This window comes from Zootoca vivipara, chromosome 4 (genome assembly GCF_963506605.1).
Source record: "Zootoca vivipara chromosome 4, rZooViv1.1, whole genome shotgun sequence".
NCBI classification, from domain to species: domain Eukaryota; kingdom Metazoa; phylum Chordata; class Lepidosauria; order Squamata; family Lacertidae; genus Zootoca; species Zootoca vivipara.
In genome coordinates, this window is record NC_083279.1 from 35,680,307 (window position 1) to 35,703,754 (window position 23,448).

General features: G+C 41.3%; 1 protein-coding gene across 3 annotated transcripts in view; it reads right to left on the reverse strand.

The window, feature by feature from the left end:
* Positions 1–23,448, reverse strand: part of MID1 (midline 1) — a 196,645-nt gene that overhangs the window by 103,575 nt on the left and 69,622 nt on the right. The window contains exon 1 of one of the 3 annotated variants that reach the window (XM_035114511.2): positions 1,813–2,553. The exons of the other annotated variants lie outside the window; for them this stretch is intronic. The gene's annotated coding sequence lies outside the window, so the exon portion shown is untranslated. Of the gene's footprint in view, positions 1–1,812; positions 2,554–23,448 lie in introns of those variants that run through there. 3 annotated transcript variants of the gene reach the window in all.

Below are 23,448 nucleotides of genomic sequence, written 5' to 3' on the forward strand. Positions count from 1 at the left end.
TGGGAGATACGGCTCTAAGTGATAGGCATAGAAGTGACAGGTGCATCTGTGACTATGACATTAATGAAGAAGCCCATTAAGAGGGTCGCAAGTGTCTCTTTTTGCACAATTGACAAATACGAGCAATGTCAAGTGTACACAGGAAAGATACAATAGCTGTTCAGAATAGCTAAATTATCACCAGGCCAAAACAAACAAACAAAAACCAACCCTGAGCAGGGGAGTTAAGTGTATGTTGAGATGGACAAGTCTAATGAGGCAAAAAATGTCTCGCTTGTTTCTTTTGTGCTCATCAATACCACTTAGGTGCATCCCCTTATCTCCAGCAACCATTTTTAAAAAACCTCTTCCCTTCCTTATTACATTTTTTTTTTTGCCTCCCTCTCCCCCAAAGCCATACTGCACATTTGTCATTTGATTTTTAAAGGTCACCTGGAACTTCATTTTAACCAGACGTACCTTACTCAACATTTATGTACAATGAAGTCCTGACTACTTTCGAAAGAGTACATATGAAATCTTTTTAAAAGTATCTTTAAGCTTCTTTCTTGAAAACTTCTCTTAGCCAAGCTCCCTCTGGTGGTTATAATGAATCCCGGGATGCTCCAGACACTTGCGTGGAAAATGATCTGATTGAGCACAAGTAAAGAAATTGCTTTCCTACAAGGCGAGCCAGCTCCACAAGTAGGCATCCCAGGGAAGCAATATTCCCTGAATTTCCCCCCACTGTTGTTTGTGAAATTACTCTGATCACCATTAAAATACTCCTCAAATCTTGTTTTCTGAAAATGGAAAGAATATGAGGAGTTTTATTGTCCATACAGGTGCAAACTGTCTCTTTTCTTTACTCTTCGTGATTACAGAGTTAATCAGATTCACAGTGCAATCCTAACAGCGTCTAAGCAACTCCTGTTGAATGCAATGGGACTTACTCCCAGGTAAGTGGGGTTTAGGATTACAGCTTCTGGTCTTTCTCTCCGGCTCCCCTCTCCACCGGCAACCCACAAACAAAAAATACCTCCCAGGTATTGGCAGCGTCCCAGTCAGTTGTTAATTAAATATGTAATTGTCAAAAAGGAATCCTCAAAGAACAGGTCCCCCCCCCCGCCCAAAATGAAAACTGTAAAAAACAAAACAAAAAATTGCCATGGCGCGCGCGCGCACACACACACACGGCATTCAAAAATCATCAACCATTTATCTGTCAGTACTGAAAACTTCACAAATTACAACAACAGACTCTTTTGTAAGCCCTTACATGTGCTAAACTGGAATGTGAATAGATAGCATTTTCCTTCGTTTAATAAATAAAACAGCTGCAAGAGTAACGAGCAAAAGGTGTTGAAATATTAAAATAATAACGTTTGGGTAGAAATGCTATATATGCTCAGCCAGCTGCCTTTCCAGAGCATTTGATGGCATGCTTGCAAGAGCGCAGCAACTTATGCGACTGTGGATTGCCACGAACAAAAGGCAGGAGCGCAAGAGATGCGATGCCACCCATTTAAAGCTGCGCAAACGGGAGCTGACAAGGCAAATCCCGGGAAGGGATCCTTTGCCCTCCCCACCCCTTTTCAAAACCGATCGCCTTGCCAGTGACGTCACCAACTACCAGCTTTTTTGCCGGGGGGGGGGGGTTGAATCCAGAAGGGAAAACTTGCAAAATCAGCTTCCAACTCAAAATGACCCACAGCTCTACAGAATCAAGTAATTAAATGCGAATGATCAACACCACCCAGTCAACCTAACCCACCGCTCTGGGTTTCTCCTTTCCCTTCCTGCCTCCAGAGCAGCTTTTGCCGCGTGTCTTACCTGCCTCATGTTTAGAATCCCATTATCCATCCAGCCAGAAACAGAAGAGTTTCAGGAGGAAACGAAATCCCATGCGCAGTTCCCAACAAGCCGGCAACTTTCCGCCTCCCTGCTCCTTCCGTATGTCCCCCTCTGGAGAGAGAGCGCTCGTCAAGACAATGTCAAGTTTCTCCACCTGGCTGTGTCCCCTCCCTGCTAGCCTATTGCAAGTCAGGAGAAGCGAGCCAACTGTCCGCCGAGCTCCTATTTCAAATCACAGCTCAGATATGTCGTAGTTGGCTGAATTAGGCCATGAAATAGCCTCACCAATCAGGAGAAGGGGGAGGGAGGAATCACACATAAAGGGGCTGCCTACACGAGGATTAGGAAAGCTTTCAAGGATTTAAGAGGCTGAAAAGCAGCTGGAAACAGTGTCTCAGGCTACAAAGGGGGAAGTCAATATGTGGTATGAGAGATTATTTTCATTCTTATCTAACTTCTCCGTGTCCACTCTTAACCTGAAAGGCTCCTGGGATACGCCAATGAAACATTTGATTAAAAATAAAATGTTAAGCTGAAACTCAAGTGACAATCTCTCTCTCCTACATACTGTGGCTATGAAAGGCGGAATTGCTTGACAAGCTCGAACAATGTTAATAAGAATGTGCATTGCATTTGCATAGCTAGCTACACCCCTCCCAGATAGTGATGCAAAGTACTATACAAAAGAACGTGCATGTTTTACAACTGCAAAGTTTTCACCAGCAGATTATATACTTTCTCATACCCAGGATTCATACTAAATGGCAATAGCTCTGAGTACCATTTTTAAAAAAGGCGTTTTAAAAAGAAAGAAATGAAAGTAATGCCCATAATTTATCCCCACATCTGTAGCAATACATTCACACATTAAACAATATAGAGAAAATTACTAGGGGATTTTATGCCCTTCTTGAAATGGGGTCTGTCTGCTCATTTTGTTTAGTCTCTCTGACCCTTGCTTTGAAGCTGAGTCTAGTATATGGCCGTTGGGTTGTTTACACTGCTCTTTTTCAAAAAAAAGAAGAGTGCGCATTAATGTACACATTCAAACAAAAGTACTAAAACCCTCATCTCCCTTTTTACACTTCTCAGCTTTTAAGATCAGCTAAGAAAGTGGCTGTTACGGTTCCACTCTAAATGGAAATCTGTCTTTTGATCTCTGGGTACAATCAAGCAAAACCGAAGACTGAATAAAGGCTCATAATCATGGATTTGCTACAGCAATGACTGTACTTATCTAGCTGAGTAGTAAATCACTACCCAGAAAATGCCTCACAAGTCAGAAATCTCTTGCAGCTGAACAAAAATGTGTTAGAAGTATACTATCAACACTGAAATACCAGAGCCCAATAAATCTATTCCCTTTCTCTCTCTCTCTCTTCTTCAAGGTGCCTAAGCATGCAAAAATATGGAGAAAACCAGACAATTTATTAGTATTCCTATATATTATCCAGATTTCTGGATGGGTGAGAATATATGATGAAACTTTACTGTTTACTAAGGTTTTGACAGATGACACACATGCAGCCTGCCTCATCTCAGTCTCCTGCTACCCCCTCCTCTCCTGTCTCCGAGTCTGGACTGCCCTCTGCCACAGCTCTTCCTGCTCACTAAACCCCGTTACCTCTTCAACTTCCTACCACTCCTCTGCATCCAGCCAGTCCCTGGCAGCTGGAGCTAATTATAAAATTAGATGAGAATGTGGCAAAACCTGTGGCTGCTGTGGCTGCCACTGCTCAGTGTTTGCTTAATTATACAGGTATTTCTGTTTTTCCTGCCTGGTGCTTATGCATTACTCAGGGTGGCCTTAGAACAATTTAAATGTGACAATGTTATAAAAGAAAATTAAAATACATTAGAAATGCCTGACACAGGTGGACACCACAGATAAAACATTACTTTTACAGCAGCTGCTTAGCACACAAAAGTTTGCCAGAAGGTCTTTGCCACCTGGCAAAGGCAGCCAGAGAGGGAGCATCCATGCTTCATGGAACAAGGTGTTCCAAAGTATTTGGTGCAGCGAGTGTTTCTGACATTGTTTCAGTTTCCTCACACATGATTTTCTTTCTTTTACCCAGCAGACTGGCTGTACCCTTCCTCTGCCCTCTTTTTCTATTGAGCCTGCCAACTAAAGGATCAATCTATGCAAAATTCCCAGTATCGTATTGGATGGGTGACATTTTATTGTCGTTCTCCAAAACTTAAGCTTTCATAGTGCCCTCTTATGGTCAAATTCATGTCTGACAATTCTTAGAAGAGGGATTTGTTGTTTTTTTCCTTGCAGCTCAGAATTTAAGTTTACTTTCACAAGTGGGACTTAACTGCAGAATGATGGAGGAGAAATATACCTCTGTGGTGATTTCACTGGAAATAATTGTGTAAATTCTCCCTTGGAATTGGAAGAAATTATGCTATTTATTTATTTATTCATTCATCCATTCACTATATTCAGCTAGCCAGTGCACAAAGCAATACAATGTTAATTAAAAACACAATATAAAGCAATGCAAAATTAATTGAAATAAACTGAAACACAATTAAAACTGAGAGGGCCAGGCTGTGAAGGCCTGGGATAATAGAAAAAGTATTCAGCTGGTTGTTTGTATTTAACAAAATTTGTATACCACTTGGTTGTAACAAAACCTCTAAGTGGAGATGATTTCCTAGTATACCAAGTACTACATGTGCTTTGATATGTACTCCTTTGTGTGCAGGCTTTAGTGACAAGAGTACCTCTCTACTCAACAAGCAGAGCTGTCCCTTCATTAAAATGAATGAGGATGCCCTTGTGCACAAGAGGCATTGTGCACAGCAGATTTTGCCTGCCAAGGAGCTGCTGGATCTGGGCCTTATCAAACAGGACCTTGAATTCAGTAGATTGCAGCAGGGGCTTAACTTATGATTTATCAAGGTATCGTTGAATTGCTTTCCAAAATAACACGGTTGTTGTCATAGGGCTAAGGAAATGGAGATGAGAATTTCCAATTCTCAGGGCAGCCACTAAAGCAAAAAGCACAACTGCCATAAATTAGCACTTAAGGATCAGAGGAGAATCTTGCCTCCCTCTCCTGAGCTTTACCAGATGTATAACGACTGGAACTCAGGATGTGAGAGTGGGGAGCGAGAATTTTTTACACCTGACTTACATTTGTTCCATCTCATATTTTTAAAAGAAATTGTGTGTTTTAAAAGCAGAAATGGGAGACAACCTGACAATTAAACCTTTCCAAAGTGTAAAAACTGTGAGTGGTGGGGAGGAAGGAGGGGAAACAGAAATATTTCCACTGACCATTCAATTTACATCTAGTGACTTAAAAAAACAAAAACAAACTTTGCCATTTACATTTCTACCATTGAAACCAGACTGAATGAAATACATTATAAACTGACTTTATTCTCTTCATGTATTATTTTGGAAATAGCACCCTGAAGAAGACGAGAATATTCTTGCTGCAGTCCTATTTCTACTTACCCACTAAATGCACTCATTTGACTTCCGAGTAGATATGCACTGGATTGCACTCTCATTTCTCAAGCAGCAATAGTATGAGCAGAATATGTAACTTGTTCCAAAAGAGAAGATAATTAATATTTGAACTATAATTTGAAAGCATGGTGAGAGCATGGATTTTGTAAGGAGTTTAAAATAAAACTTGGACAAATGTAACCCATAAAGTAACAGAATGTTACTAAATGGGTTAGGGGAAGTTAAGTGACACTCACTGCTTCCAATGCCCTGCTGGCTCTCTTCAGCTAGGGTGGGAGTTGGGGACAGTTTTTCTTAACTTAACTTAAGCAAAATCAGCTGTTCCTAAAATTGGGAGCCTATGGAATCTTGACAACCCCCCTTTCAACCTCGCTGACGTGGTCCAAAGGAAAGCAGAGCAATACGTTTGGCACCAGCTGGACTTCAGGAATTGCTGGAAGGAGCCACCCAACCATCTTACGGAATCCACTCTGGATCTGTGTAGTAGGGTTTACTCCTTAGCCTCTCCCCCCCACTCCCAAATATATCCCACAAGGCAGCAGAGGTTTGGGATCAGTTTCCCTTCTCTTAGATGGGCCACCTTTCTAGGTTGATGAGCCCCATCTGCCCCTCATTTCCCTCTACAGCGCATGCAGAAACTGCCTTATTGACCACTGAAGCCAGTGTTGGTCTCATCCACTCAATCCGCCAGAACCTGCTTTCGCATGCAGGGGAAGTCCTAAAGCACTGAAGGTTTGATACCCATCAGCTACTTTCACCTAGTTTAGCCAGCAGGGTGAGGACCAAAGGTGGACCAACTACCCCAGAAAGAATACAACATGTGTCCCCCTATTACTCCTCCCCTAACACCCCCATGCAGCACATAGAAATAACTGCTAGCCTGATATCTGCAGTGCCACCACTGCAAATGGTCAGAGACAGTGTTGCATGCAGGATAAGTCCCTAATTCATTGAGGGTTTGAGACCCATCAGCTACCCATCTGATTTAGCCAGGCAGTCAAAGCTGTTCCTGGGGTGTGGTCACTGTCACATGCTGACAGATTCTAGGAGCCACATGTGGGAGCTGAGTGCAGGGTGGACACCAAAGGTGGACAAACTACCCTAGAAGGAGCGTGACACGTCCTTCGCCAGAGGCACTACCTCTGTCCTAACATCCCAAGGTTGCAAATACATAAGAGCACAAGAAATATAGCACTTGAGCTCATTCACACTTGAACCAATGGTTTCTTGGAATAACAACATAAGAATACAGTCGTGAAATCATTTGTCTGAAAATATATGAAGTATGGTTCAATTTGTGGGAGTGGTCCTAGGATGATCAATATTAATTTACATAATGCTATTCCAATTTGTTTACCTAACATTACTGAGAAAAGTTCTTTTCCTGCTTACATTAATGCATCTATTTTCTTTAAAAATAAATCTGTGCTAGTACCAGCAAAAAAATATTTTTGGCATTTTTATTAAAAGGTTTTTAACACATGGAAGTGTTGGCTACATTTCCTTTCATTGCCTGTGTTTCTCTGGACAGATATCCAATCCATTAGATTCCAGAGTCTGGTTAAAATTCATGTGGATTAAATTAGGCACAGGAAGTTTCTGATATTATATTCCCACAGCGTAATGAAATGGAGTGCATTAAATTTAAGCAAACCAATAAAAACACACACAACATGATAGAGTTCAAACCATATTGCCTAATCTCATGGTTTCCAAAGGGTGAGAAAAGCCATTTCATGTCACCCTAGGTCTTTGCTAATAGATGCGTGGGTCTTAAGCAAAAGTAAAGAATAAAAACAGACCATTCTTAAAATAATTAGGATAAACAGAAATGGAAAAAGAGGTGGGGAAGCACAGAAAATACACTGGAAATATACTATTCCTCAAAGAATCGAAAATGGTCATGAGGGTCTCTTTTGCTTTCCCGTTCACCTGAAGTCCTAACAAATCAAACAAATAAACAAATAAAAAGGTTTTCATAGTAAGACTTAATAGTAAGAACATGTTCACAAATAGGCTTCCTCATCTGGCAGAATAACAACAAAATCAAGAAATGCCATTGCATCCCCCTATAACTTCAAGCAATCCTGGAAAAGGAGGAAGTGTAGTATTTTTTTTGTTTTATTGTGTTCTCAGACTAATAAACTGGCAGTGCCTTTTGCAACAAAAACATTCAACATCCTTCTCTGCTTCATTTGTTTTGAAATACTAGGAAATAGTGGCACAGACAATCCCGGCTATAGGTGCAACTTCCAAACTGTGGGAAAATGGCTTTGTTCCAGGCAGTTTACTCTTTTCCTAAGCCCTTCACCCATCTAGACATCCCATAGTTTGGTCACCCATTGTGGCAGTTGGATCCATGTCCCAGCACAGTGGACAAGTAAGACATGTGATAGAAGGGACATGTAAACTTTGGATAGTACGGTAGCCATCCAGTCATCCAATTTTTCTTGTCTACTTGGTCAAACCACCAACATCAAACTCACATTCTCTATTATGTAAAAACAATTCTTGTTTTTATGCCCAGCTTTGGGGAACGCCGGGGGTGGGGAGGCAGAGAGAAGAAATTCAACACCAGCAGCAACATAGATTTTGATTTCACAACCACATAATATTGCAAATCAACCTACTTTAATAACCTGAGGACAAAGTATTTTAATTTCCTTCACCAGGCTCCGTCATATCATTATCATCATCATCAACATTCTTATCATCATCATCATCACCTAAGTAACTAAGAAACTTGCTCAAAATTTTACCATCTCTGTTCTTTTTTCCTTTTACAGCTGCTCTTCCCACACTGCTTAAGAAACTTTCTGTTCCCAAGAATAGACATCTTTAGCAAGCCTGATCTTGCATTCCTTGTATCAACAAAACTCTTTATTGACTGACCTCTGTGTGCATTATGAGGGCACTCTCAAGACGTGGCATACACAATCTTGTGTGCCTTTCTGTGAATGTGTAAACATGCACATTTAAACAATCTGCCTCCCCCCCCCCAAGGACTTATCAACGGATCCAGTGAATGGGACAGTTACTGCAATGCATTGAAGTACGTGATCATCCCTAATGCACAAGGATAAGAAATAGTGCTATAACAATGCAAAGCATTATAACCGTCCAGTGTGAATAGAGTGCAAATTACCGGTATTTCACCTGTACAGTATACTACCCAACATTATTATAAGCAGGACACCACAGAACAAAAAAGAAGTGGGTGGTAATGGGGAGGAGGAAGCAGGTCTTAGAAAAGTAAGTTGTCATACTGCAACAACATACAGTTAAGCAATTATAGCCTTACCTGGACACACAGCTCATTGATTTAAATAGGCATCCACCTACATATAAATGCCTTGGGCTTAGCTGACGAGAAGATTGCTATGGTATTTCTCTCCACTACATTTACAAATGAAGGTAGGTCAGGAGGAATAAAGAGGCCAAAATGCCACTGCAGGCGCACAAGGGTTTATGGCACAGCCAGTAAAAAAATCAAGTAGAGATAAATGATGTTTGGAGATCCGAGCCAGAATCAGTTGCTATGCTTTAGAGCAGGCATCCCCCAAACTTCGGCCCTCCAGATGTTTTGGCCTACAACTCCCATGATCCCTAGCTAACAGAACCTGTGGTCAGGGAAGATGGAAATTGTAGTCCAAAACATCTGGAGGGCCGAAGTTTGGGGATGCCTGCTTTAGAGTTTAGGATTTGATGGAGCTTGTTTCCTTATTTCAATCTAGCAACATAAACACCTTAAATGGAGTCAGAGAATCAGTCCTTCTAGCTGGGCATTGCCCATATGGTGTTTGTACATACTGCTAAGCCAAAGCATGGCTTGGTAAATGAACATGGAATTTCCTGGAGAGACAACATCCAGTCCTTTTAGTTCAGTGTAGCATGGCAGTTAAGCCTGGGTCATCCGAACCTGGGATCATACTTAAGCTCCTTAATCACAGTCTATAGGCAAAGTTTGGCTTACCATGCTGTGTGAACTAGACCACTGACAATCCTCCAGTTAAACGTTATATAAAGTCAAGCTTTATATAAACAGAGAAATACAAATATTTGCGTGCAAAAATGAATGTACAGTTGAAACATATGTGAGGTATGAAATCACTAGTCAGTATCTCCTATTTGCAATATTAGATAAGTAACCTGGTGCCCTTTACCATTTGTAAACCACTTTGAGGTTTTCTTTACAATCAAGTGGCACATTTTGTTAAAGAAAACGAATAAATACATTTCCAGGGCTGTTGTAAACCTTACTAAGGCAATGTGAAGAAAACATTAAATCATTTAATAGTTGCTGAGGATTCGTGACAGCAGTCATGAAATTAAAAGACGTCTGCTTCTTGGGAGAAAAGCAATGACAAACCTAGACAGCATCTTAAAAAGCAGAGACATCACCTTGCCGACAAAGGTCCGTATAGTTAAAGCTATGGTTTTCCCAGTAGTGATGTATGGAAGTGAGAGCTGGACCATCAAGAAGGCTGATCGCCGAAGAATTTATGCTTTTGAATTATGGTGCTGGAGGAGACTCTTGAGAGTCCCATGGACTGCAAGAAGATCAAACCTATCCATTCTGAAGGAAATCAGCCCTGAGTGCTCACTGGAAGGACAGATCATAAAGCTGAGGCTCCAATACTTTGGCCACCTCATGAGAAGAGAAGACTCCCTGGAAAAGACCCTGATGTTGGGAAAGATTGAGGGCACTAGGAGAAGGGGACGACAGAGGATGGGATGGTTGGATAGTGTTCTCGAAGCTACGAATTTGAGTTTGACCAAACTGCGGGAGGCAGTGCAAGACAGGAGTGCCTGGCGTGCTCTGGTCCATGGGGTCACGAAGAGTCGGACACGACTAAACGACTAAACAACAACAAGGATTCTTAATAATGTCATATCATTTCCTGTTGTGCTGTTATCCACCTCAAATTATAAGCACTACTTTTAAAACTATTGTGGCATTTTGATGCACATTTCATTAAGAAGTTGCTGTTTTTCAAGCACATTCATTTCCCTTGGTACAGAGGTTGCTATAGTTACTATGTTCTATATTACACCATATACTAAGCAGATGTACAAAGCCTATGTGCATATCCATTTTCATTATAAATTAATTCTTTAACTACTGGCTCTAAAAGGCTCTACTCTCTTCTTCTCCCCACCCCTGAAAGAATTTCCAGAACTTTTTAGGTCTTTTTTCTGAATGTCACTTTTTAACATTGCTTATCCATTAAGTCAAGGGAGAATTCTGTGGCTTCTTTTGTACATAGAAAAAAAGTAGGGAAGCTAGCAAACTCATTATCAAGACAGTTTATAATTAAATTGAAGAATGAGTGAATCACTGGCTGCACTGAAAAAGCTCCTTCTTTTTCCAAAGGGTTTAATGAATCATAGAAAGATGTTTACAAGGCCTATTCTCAACAAAGTGCTCCATGTTAGAATGGCAATGGACCATGTCACTTTTAATAGCTTGAACCTTTCTTCTTCTCTTTTTATACGAACCATTATGGCTGTTCTACGTTGCTCATCCAACCAACAACTGATTCACCTGGTTTGCATTTTAAATCACTGGACCCGAAGGTGATATTTAGGAAATCTACTGTCAGACGTGCAAACTGTGAGGAAAGAAAAAATGTCACACTAAATCATGACAGATTAATATGGTATTATTCATGGGCATATGCTTTCATACCGTCAGAAAGTCATGCTTAAGTAAGTTGCTTTTACACTAACAATATGTGGCAATTGTTCTCCTTGCCATCGTTAGGAGCCATTGAAGCTACATGCTATTCAGTCCCATTGATTTTAAACAGAAGGGGAATTTGAGTAGAAAATGGGGTTTCATATGTGGGTTTAGATGCAGTTGTTCAAATTTTGGCTTGGTCCTCTGGTGAATAACCACTTTCTAAATCCTGCTGGGCTTGTACTGACCAGAACAGATTGTCTGGGCAGCATCTTGCTTCCCCCTTCTATTTTTATTTCTTAAAAATAAATAAATCCCTCTCATCATTTAAGCGGGGAGAAAATAACTACGCCAAATCCACGACCGCCATAGTTTCTCTCCCATGTGGTTTGTCTGCGGAATGGAAGGCCTCTCTCAATCTGCTCTTATTTGCCCCTTTTCTTCTCAGATACGTTAGGAGTTATGATGGTGGAGCTTTCCACCACTGCACTCAGGAGGTCTCCAACAGTGGACCTCCTTCTCCACCAATGGACCTCCCACTCCATTGGCAGAGATGGAGATACTCAATATTTTTCATTCACCCTCCCAATGAGCTCTGGATTGCTCTCTGTGTCAATAAAAATGTGTATTTTATTTAGGTTTGTTAAAAATATGAATAAAAATATGAAACATTTTGCTTAATCTCTGTCAGTCTATATTGAGTAATTAATACCTGTAGCATTCATTTCATACATTTATTCTGTTATGAATATTAACTGGCATTGATCCCCTTAAATAATTATTTTGCATCGCTTCCTTTTGTCATGCAGAAATGTAGAAGACTGCATTCGCCAAACAAAGAAACACTTTCTAAACAGTGAAATTAATTTAACTAAGAATCGAAACTATGCCATTCTAGCAATTGGAGACTGACTACTCACATAAATTAACCCACTGAAGTATATGAGCCTGATGCCATGAATACGTCATCTTTCAATATTCAAAGGATCATTTTCCAAATTTGTATAAAATAATTGCACAGCATTTCCTAAAATGGGACAGGTATTATGTTAAACAAATTACTTTTAAAAAAGCATTAACCAGCAGCCCAAGAGGATCATATGCTTAAGAAATGAGTAGTAAACATGCAACCACTTTATTAAAAACCCAAAATAGTCAGTATATTTCTTGCATCAAAATTACAGTTTAAAATTTTTTTGTGGTACAGTGAACCATGTTAAAAATGGCCATGTGTTCAAATATTTTTTAATTTAAAGTGAGTGTTATTTACCAACAATTAACCCCTCTGTACTGATTTCTTTTTAAAAACACTCTCCTGGAGAGAGAAGGTTTGTCATCCTTCCTCCTATCAGTTTCTTCCTGTGGCTCACAGAGTGTTTTGAGGTTGCTACTGAAATTGTCAATGGTAGTCCTAGGCGACAAGAGTGCAGAATGAGGAATGCAGTCTATAGCTTACAAAAGATTTTCCGTTTCACAACACATAGATTGGCTATCATTCTGCTGCTTATGTTTCTAGTGTTAGCATCCAATTTCTTCCAAGTCAATGTGAAGCAAAGCTGTGCAGAGACAAGAAGCAAGACTACTCTGGAGGAAAAACTTGTAAAAGTAGCCACAAATGCCATAAAACAAAAAATGGCTATAAGAATAATTGAAGGGGGGAATTTATAAAATGTACTTTATAAAAGAGGTTTTATATCCGGAAGGAGGTCAGTTTTCAAAGATCATTTACAAGAATGTAAGAAAAATATGAGACTGCAAACAAGGTGAATAGGATAGTTTGAGTCTGCCGTTGTTCCTTTATGCCTCTTTATACAAGATAATTAATGACCGCAAAGAGAAGACCACCAAGGACTGCACTGCTGTTTTATAGGAGAAATAATTCAAAAAAGTGGCAGAACATCCTATCTTTATTCTTTTACCACACAGATTTTAATCCTCAGGGAGCTGAGTATGGTGGTGTCTGAGCAGCCTCTGGTGGCCATTAATAAATATCATCTGTTCTTATGACAGCTCTCGACCAGAAGGTCTTTCAAAATTGAAGCTATTAACTGGCTTTGCAGAAATGCAATTCAGAAATAAGATTAAAACAAACACACACCAGATTTGCTATTCCAAGGCACAGATGACTTAGAAAGGCAATTTTAACATAAATTTTATTTGGTGCAATTATATTTTGTTTTCTCTTTTGTTTATATTGAAATATATTTTATTTTTCTGTATGCTAAATATCAAATGATTTTTTAAAAAAAATAAAATGTTATGTATCTATATATGAATTATATTCACAGTAGTATTCATCTATTCGTACCTTCCAAATGGGATCAGGTAAGTCGCTTCTTTCAGGGGTCGGAGTCAGGTCATACTTGAATCTGGTGTGAACCCCTGAACCATTTTGTCTAAGAGAGTTAGAGTCGCATATAGCACTTGAAATCACAATTGACAATTTTGACCAGGCATCCCCAAGCTCCTATTCTCTAGGGCAGGCATCCCCAAACTTTGGCCTTCCAGATGTTTTGGACTACAATTCCCATCATCCCTGACCAATGGTCCTGTTAGCTAGGGATCATGGGAGTTGTAGGCCAAAACATCTGGAGGGCTGCAGTTGGGGGCCCGCAGCAGTTGGGGGACCAACGCACAGACATGTGCACACCCCAGACGGGCAGCTTTTCCAACACTCTCTTTGAATTAACTTGAAAAATGATTATCGAGTTGGAAAAACTTGGATAATTTTTCCAAGTCAATCTGAGGGCTTGGGAAAATACCCACTCCACTTCTTTGCTCTTATTTACAAGCCTCCAACAGCTTTTCAGCCCGTCTCTCATTTCCTCAAAACCTTTTCCTGCTTTCCCTACAGTTAACAAATGCTGGAGATGATAGAAGCAGTAAAGGAGAAAATGAGGGACTCCCTCACAATTCTCCCGATGAGCTATGTGCTGGGACACCACAGCTGAAGGGGACATAGGAGACATTTATCCATACTTGATGCTTTGGCATGCCTGCTATACAGAAGCTCAGAGCAATAGAAAGGGAGAAAACAGGAAGCCTCCTCCGTTCCCCACATGGCCACCTCTACTGCTCCCACCAACAGCTGCCCTTGAAGGAGCTGCCCCAGGCAGTGGCTGTCAGAGTGCAGGAAGGTTCACACAATTGTTCCCCTCTGCTGGTGGGAGACACCTGCCTTGAAGTCCCTAAGGTAGACTGCTTCACTATGGATTACATTAAAGACACTGTCCCTGTGTTTAAGATTCAGCTTCCAGTCCAGTTGGTTTCTCTACGTAGAACGGGGAAGTCACCATCTCATGCTTGTCCTTTGTCTCAGGTAGCAAAATGCCTTGGGACTGCTTTGCTCCCACTACTTCTACTGCCTGGCAAGAAGGGTGGTGCATCTGACTGATGGGGGGCTGGCTAAGGCGGCTTTTAGGAATGATGAGGTCTTGGGGGTTGGTTGGGGTGGTAAAGCTGGGGATTATTCTCTGCCTTGGATTTTGCTGCAACACTGAGAAGAGTTGGAGTTGTTGTCTCTCCTTAGAAAGGAGTGATTACAAGCCGGCCGACAAAGTTTATTTCCGAGCATGGTTTTAGAGAACTTCACCAGCATTTTATTTTTTCTTCTTGCATGAGATTAACCTTGTGAATCAGCACACTATTACAAATGTGGTTGTATTCAAATTTAACCATTATAAATATTACAATATTAATAGTTCAAAACATAAAATTACATGGAAAAGTTCTACTAAGAAGATTTAGGTACCTGATTGGTGACCCACTTATGGTTTTTTAGGAGGAGGAGAAATTCTAATGAATAATGAATAGCCAGATGATGTACACACTCTCAAAAATATTCTATATTGTGCTCTATTTAAAATACACCATCCTGTTTCCTGGACAACTTGAGAATTGATAGGCTGATTACAATCTTTCACTGCTCCTACAGTATCTGCTCCTGGATCCAGGTGTGGATAATAAGCATCCTCTCATTATTGGATCAATACATTTGGATCAAACTCAAGAGTCCCTCCATAGTTCTTGAATAATTTTTAGCCATAAAAATTCAGCATATATATTTTTTTACTCAATTCTCTTCTGGAGAAGAATCACTAGTTCCTTTCTTCCCACCGATCTTGCTTATCACAAACTAGAATGTGCCAACACATCTGCTACAATAAATCAGCAGATAACTCTAGCAGCTTTACGCTGGGCTGTGATTTTTTGTAAACACAGTGCTTTAGAAGGCCGGCAGCACAATTGGAAGGCACAGTAGAAAGACTTCCTAATGCTTATTGGCTTGAAATAATCAGCTAAAACTTCTTGCCTCAGAAATGGTTGATCACATATTCACACAGCATTGAGGAAGTGAAGAGATTCCGTCTAAGATCAATTGCTCTGCTGCAGAGCTAGCTGTGTGTGTGATCGGTGCCAGGGAGCCTCTACCATGATGTCACCTCTAGGGACCTACATCCACATATACAAGGGGAATGCACAAGGAGAACTGCACCTGGCATATAAATCAATGGTGGAATCCATTACTCTCACAGGAGTTGTGTGTACACTGGTTGGACCACACAAGTAATATCCTTGATTTAGATAAATATAAAAATACTTCCTGCATTTTATTTCCCCCAAGAAGTGGTTTTTAATATTTTTAGATAGCAATCGATTCCTTTGAAATTCCATGAACACTTTTATGCATGAACTCTTTTAGGCTGGGAAACTAACGGACACTTTTTGCAACTACGGCCAGTACAGTGGAACCTTGGCTCCCGAATGCCTTGGGAGCCGAACATTCTGGCTCCCGAACAATCGAAAACCGGAAGTGGTTGTTCCGGTTTTTGAACGTTCTTTGGAAGGTCCTGCAGCCAATTGGAAGCTGTGCCTTGGTTCCTGAACTGTTTCGGGAGTTGGACACCCAGAACAGATTAAGTTCGGGAACAAAGATATAGTTCCGGCAGGCTCTAACACCGCCTCCAGTTCCATTAATCATGACGACTCCTGAAGCCTGCTTCTGGCGTGACCAGAAGCAATTGAGCTTATGAAACTTACGTTGTTAAGTTATGCTTCTGGTCTTGAAGCCCTCCCATTCATCGATGCCTCGGACTGAGGAGGTCAGCTCCCACCTCTTCCCCATTCACGGAGAGGCTGTCTCTTAACTCTTTCCCACCTATTTGTGCTTCCGGCAAGCTTTGACTGTGTTCTAGCCTGTGCTCCGCTACTATCTTATCAGTTTGTACTTCAAGATCAGGAAAAGCCAAACTATGCAGCCGCTGGCTCTCCTCTGTCTGACTAAGATCAGGAACAGAGAGAGGCTGCTTTCTGCAATTTGCTGCAAACCTTCGCTTGGAGCTGGCTCATTCCTGACAAAACTGTTCTGAAGCTCTATTTATTGCTCTGCTGAATCCTCAAATAGCGGATTCACAAAACAGTTCTTATGGAATCAGCCAGCATCCGAGAATGTGAGCATTATATATACAAATGGATGAAGCTGAACACACTAAGAACTCACCACTGACCCCACCAATGAACAAGTGGAACAATTCCCATTCCAACCAGTTCCAATGTTGTTTGGTTGTAAGTTGCTTTGGATAGCCTTCGGCTTGATAAAGCAACTAACAAATATAATAAATAGCAACAACAACAATCTGAACAAATTACTCAACATGGGAATGTGGTACTTCTCCCTCAATAGTTTTGAAGTGGGTTTCAAACCATGTGTTATGTGGAAACCCCTGTTAGCCTTAACCATGGATAAGGTTTGTGCTACAAACTTCCTTAATCACAGCTAAGGGGGGAATCTACCCCAAGGAAGAACAGGAATGTGCATTCATGTGGCTGGCTCTTAATTTGATGAGCTTAGCAGGAAGCCAATCATTCATTCCCTGCCATTCCAATTTCAATTGACTGCAGCATTTTGGGGAAAAAATGTGTGTGGGAGGAGCAAGGGGTGGAAGTCTCAAGGGAACCATTTCCAGAATGTTGTCTACCACCTCAATAATCTTTTCACCCACTCTATTCATTTTTAATTTGGGAGGCAGACATCGTCGTCGTTTAGTCGTTTAGTCGTGTCCGACTCTTCGTGACCCCATGGACCATAGCACGCCAGGCACTCCTGTCTTCCACTGCCTCCCGCAGTTTGGTCAAACTCATGTTCGTAGCTTCGAGAACACTGTCCAACCATCTTGTCCTCTGTCGTCCCCTTCTCCTAGTGCCCTCAATCTTTCCCAACATCAGGGTCTTTTCCAAGGATTCTTCTCTTCTCATGAGGTGGCCAAAGTATTGGAGCCTCAGCTTCACGACCTGTCCTTCCAGGGAGCCCTCAGGGCTGATTTCCTTAAGAATTGATAGGTTTGATTTTCTAGCAGTCCATGGGACTCTCAAGAGTCTCCTCCAGCACCATAATTCAAAAGCATCAATTCTTCGGCGATCAGCCTTCTTTATGGTCCAGCTCTCACTTCCATACATCACTACTGGGAAAACCATAGCTTTAACTATACGGACCTTTGTCGGCAAGGTGATGTCTCGGCTTTTTAAGATGCTGTCTAGGTTTGTCATTGATTTTCTCCCAAGAAGCAGGCGTCTTTTAATTTCGTGACTGCTGTCACCATCTGCAGTGATCAAGGAGCCCAAGAAAGTAAAATCTCTCACTGCCTCCATTTCTTACCCATCTATTTGCCAGGAGGTGATGGGACCAGTGGCCATGATCTTAGGTTTTTTGATGTTGAGCTTCAGACCATATATTGCGCTCTCCTCTTTTACCCTCATTAAAAGGTTCTTTAATTCCTCCTCACTTTCTGCCATCAAGGTTGTGTCATCTGCATATCTGAGGTTGTTGATATTTCTTCCGGCAATCTTAATTCCGGCTTGGGATTCATCTAGTCCAGCCTTTCACATGATGAATTCTGCATATAAGTTAAATAAGCAGGGAGACAATATACAACCTTGTCGTACTCCTTTCCCAATTTTGAACCAATCAGTTGTTCCATATCCAGTTCTAACTGTAGCTTCTTGTCCCACATAGAGATTTCTCAGGAGACAGATGAGGTGATCAGGCACTCCCATTTCTTTAAGAACTTGCCATAGTTTGCTGTGGTCGACACAGTCAAAGGCTTTTGCATAGTCAATGAAGCAGAAGTAGACGTTTTTCTGGAACTCTCTAGCTTTCTCCATAATCCAGCGCATGTTTGCTATTTGGTCTCTGGTTCCTCTGCCCCTTCGAAATCCAGCTTGCACTTCTGGGAGTTCTCGGTCCACATACTGCCTAAGCCTGCCTTGTAGAATTTTAAGCATAACCTTGCTAGCGTGTGAAATGAGCGCAATTGTGCGGTAGTTGGAGCATTCTTTGGCACTGCCCTTCTTTGGAATTGGGATGTAGACTGATCTTCTCCAATCCTCTGGCCATTGCTGAGTTTTCCAAATTTGCTGGCATATTGGGTGTAGCACCTTAACAGCATCATCTTTTAAAATTTTAAATAGTTCAGCTGGAATATCATCACTTCCACTGGCCTTGTTATTAGCAGTGCTTTCTAAGGCCCATTTGACTTCACTCTCCAAGATGTCTGGCTCAAGGTCAGCAACCACACTACCTGGGGTGTACGAGACCTCCATATCTTTCTGGTATAATTCCTCTGTGTATTCTTGCCACCTCTTCTTGATGTCTTCTGCTTCTGTTAGGTCCATACTACTTTTGTCCTTGATTATGGCAATCTTTGTACGAAATGTTCCTTTCATATCTCCAATTTTCTTGAACAGATCTCTGGTTTTCCCCATTCTATTGTTTTCCTCTATTTGACATATGTTCTTGCAAAACAGGGTGAGGTGCAGATGTTATAGCATAAATTCTGCCTTACCCTGCCTTCACTTCTCAGACATAAAACATGCAGCCTTCAGATCTTCCTATGCTTCAGATAAGGTGTTCACTATCCCTATTTCCTTTTTATTTTTTAAATCAAGTGCTTTTCATATTTACCAGTTCCAGTGTTGCTGAGCACTGAAACATGGTTGTGGTTCTCAAGAGACAGGCCAGTCAACAAACATTGTGAACAGCTCCCTTCAGCTGTGAAGAGTAAGTTTTACTGTCTCTGCTGTTTTAAATACATTTATTTATTTTGTAACTTAGTTGTTGTTTTACTGTTGCTGTAATCTGCCCTTTGAGTTATCAAACTGAATTGTGGCATAAAGTACATTGCTTTAAATAAATGAATTTATTCAGATAGCCCATCCCATTAGAAAACAAGGAGTTCTGCTGGAGCAGAGCAAAGGTCCACATAGAGAGAACTCTTATGTGTACATACACAGAACTAAGCCGAGTTCAATTGGGGCTTGCTTCCTAATACGTGCAGTTAGACCTACACTATGAATATGTCTATTCAGAAGTAAGCCTCTCTGAGTTCAATGGGACTTACTCCCAGATAAGCACATATAAGGTTGCAGCCTTAGTTGATATTCCAAGCCAATTTCCCTTTGTGGTATGCATGTACTATTTTCATTGAAGCCACTGGGACTTCCACAAATATATTCCAGGAAAGAATACAGTCCTTGATGTCTTAGAACTGCTTGATGTCTTAAGTACTGAAGGGGAGGGGGTAGGGTTTGCTTCTGCAGAAATCCCAGTGGAATTCCCGCAACATACTTCAGAAATCCCACATTGCTTTATACTGAAAACCAGTGCTATGTAGCCCTAAGGGCACAAGAAAGGTCATTTGCCATAAAGAAGAAAACCTGTCCTATATCCATATTCTTTTGTGAGTAGTATTTTCTGTTGGAAAACATGTATGTATGGGAAAGCGGCTTATGCTCACCCTGAAAATGAACTGTGCCTTTTCAAGTGTTGCATTTTAAGGATTGAAACTGTCAAAGTGGGGTGGGGTGGGTTGAGTGCTTGAAGATGCACAATTTCCACCACTGATTTATACCATGTTCCCAAAGGGAAGAGAACTCGAGGACCAGGATGGCATAGCAGATGGAATTTTCTGCCAGGCATGATGGTATCTGTACTTTAACCCTATAGTTTCTAGCGGAAGTACTGTAGTATTGGTGGTTGGACAATATGCATTTTTCTTATTTATTTTTTTAAAAAGAGTATTCTTGCTTCTTATAGAATATTTGTTAAACAGATTACAGTGGAACCTCAGTTTCCGACTACCTCCGTTTACAAAAACCTCCGTTTATGAACGCTGCGGACCTGGAAGTGTTTACATCCGGGTTCCGCAGCGTCGGATGCGCAGATGCGATCTGCGCAGTGTCAGATGCGCAGAAGTGACCTGCGCAGTGCACACGTGTGCAGAAGCGCTCTATCGGTGCTTCACGCACGCACAGAAGCGTGCCTTTGGTGAGCGAATACCTCGGCGAGCGAACACCTCCGTGGAACGGTTTGCGTTTGCAAACCGAGGTACCACTGTACAAAGACACCATAAGCCTCCACTGTGATCTGTCACATCCCAAGGTACCTAAACCTTTTAATATTTGATAAATATTAACACAGCAATATTAAATTAAGCTGCCTAGTATAGAACCCAATAGTAATAGCAAGTATGTTAAATATATGAAGCTATCCCTCAGCATTATTAAGCACTCTTGGGCTGGGAGTTTAAGCACAAAGCATTTCAATTAGCCAGAAAAAAGTGTTAACACAGGAAGTTGCATCTTTTTCTGATTTATTCTTATGCATGTTTTGTTGCTTTTAAATAAACCAGAGTGGAGCCCAAATTTTCATCACCCTGATGACACGTAAGAATACAGATGAAAACTAAGACCCAAATAAACCTCATAATAGTGAAGATATGACTGCCAAATGCTCACCAACCTTAGAACAATTAATTGTTTTTCACATTAACAAGTTTAGTGATTTTTTCCCCCTTTACCACTGAGCCCTCAGTCTGCTACTCTTAGAAAGAGGAATATGGAGACTTCAATGAAGCCAGCCTGTAAGTAATTTATAGCTTTGCAGGGTGTCAGGTGCAAAAATTCATGATCCCATTTATCACCACAGGCAATTTTTAGTTGTAAGGAGCACAGCAGGCATTCTGCAAGAATGAAGAAAAACAGTAATGAGGGAAAGGCAACAGTAGCATCACCCAGAAGTCAGAGAGACATTTCTAGAAACTTAATGACTTTTGTCCTGGGTAGTAAATGAACACCATTAAATCATCAAGTAAACTGCTATTGAAAAAGAAGCATCATACAATGGCTTTATCTATTTTTTGCATAGCTCAACAGAATATTGATTTATTCATTTTTATTTCAGCTCCCCCCCCCATTATGTAAAATGTGGTGTGTGTGTGTGTGTGTGTGTGTGTGTGTGTGTGTTGTATTTGATTTAATATCCAGAAACAACTAATAAATTAAGGATGTACAAATTTTTCTTCATTCTTGGATGATGAATGATGAGAAGAACCTGCTGGATCGGAACAGTCCAGCCTCTGGTCCCCCAGTGTCCAATCTCGTGCCTAAGGGAAGATGACAAGCAGGACATGGGTTCAAGATCCCTTTACAGATGCTGGTCTTTTTGTCTGCCTTCTGAATCTCTCACCATTCACATTCCTGCTTTGATGTTGTGCTACTTTTATCATTTTTCCATGAGGCAAAGGAAGCCCTAACATAATCCCCTCTGAACCCAATGGTTCAGGGAGCAGATTAGGAGGGGACACACATTGTATGTGCCCCAACTCTGCACCCACTGCCCACAAGGCTACGCATGAGGTGTAACTGACAGGACAGCTGACTGCTACTGCACCTGCTATGCTCTATTTCTCACTCAGAGGGGCCCTTCCTCAGTACAAGGCAGTGCGTGGAAGGTCACCCTTGAAGCACATGTGCTGTCACCATCATTTTGCCACAATGGCATCCAATGACTGTATCAAGATCCAAAATTTTAGCAATTACTAAAATAGGCTGAAAAGAGTTTGATGCCGCTGCAGGAAGGCAGTGGTTCAGGCACCTGATGAACTCTCCCACAATGCCTCACTCTGAGGAAGGGCCCCTTTGAATGAAGCATGGAGGGTTCGTGCAACTGTCTTGTCAGCACTGAATGGGTAGGGGAAGATGAGAAATGTGGTTGAGGTCATGAGGTAGTGACGAAGAGGCGAGGTCCCCATCTGAGGTGGAACAGTGTATTGTGCTGGAACTGCTATAAAGTAAAAAATAAAAGGTAAAGGTAAAGGGACCCCTGACCATTAGGTCCAGTCGCGGACGACTCTGGGGTTGTGGCACTCATCTCGCTCTATAGGCCGAGGGAGCCGGCGTACAGCTTCCGGGTCATGTGGCCAGCATGACTAAGCTGCTTCTGCTGAACCAGAGCAGCACACGGAAACACCGTTTACCTTCCCGATGGAGTGGTACCTATTTATCTACTTGCACTGCGTGCTTTTGAACTGCTAGGTGGGCAGGAGCTGGGACCAAACAATGGATTTGAACCGCCGACCTTCTGATCGGCAAGCCCTAGGCTCAGTGGTTTAACCCACAGCACCACTCGCATCCCTTTTAAAGTGAAAAGTACTGGTGTCTGAATGCACAAACCCTTGCATAGGGGTGGGGGAGAGAACAGTGGTGGGACACACAGCATCTTTTATAGTCATTGAAAATGAAGGGGTGGAATTAATAATAATAATAATAATAATAATAATAATAATAATAATAATAATAATGGAATCCATCCTTCTGAAGCGCTGAGAATTATGCACAGAGCAGGGGTTAAAGGGTACTAAATAGGGGAGCACATGAAAGCTGATCTTTGTAGTCAAAGATGGCAAAGAGCAGGGAGGGGACTTTGTAACAAATATAACCATATCCCTACAGCAAAGGGTCTTCTTGGATGTACTGGAGGGATGAGAAAAAAGGATCCCCTACTCTTTGGGACTAGCTGACAATTCATGAAACTTAAACAAGGTGCTATTCATTTTTCAAATAAAAGAAAGGGAGGAATAACATCACAAATGGCAACAGATGTCCTGGTGAGCACAGCATGAATGGCAATGTACACATAAGGATCAGATGCCTAACACAGATCCAATCGCATTGAGAATATCCTAGAGGGGCACGCAGTTTCATGGTTCTTAACCATGGTAACAAAAATCACATGTTGAAAAAGCATTTGCAGTGCCCAAATGACATTAGCACATGAAAAGGAATAGATCCAAGTGATACCCCATTAAGTGTAAAGTGACCTTTACTTCCTTCCAGTCCCAAGCTAGACCCTCTATCTGGCATGTCATATCAATTTTATCCTAATTTGTTAGGATAAAAAGTTGTGTGTTATATTTTTGGTACAGGCTCCTTAGACTTTCACAAACATTTACAAGTCTCTGAACCCAGGAAGAATGTGGTTGCTCCAACAGATTTCCCCTGAGTCCTTGGATCTCGGTCGTATACTCAGGGGGACTGACCAAAGCCACAAATATCTTAGCTAAAGCAGAGGACATGCCAGACAAACAAAATCTCCCCTTTATTTTGCAAAGCG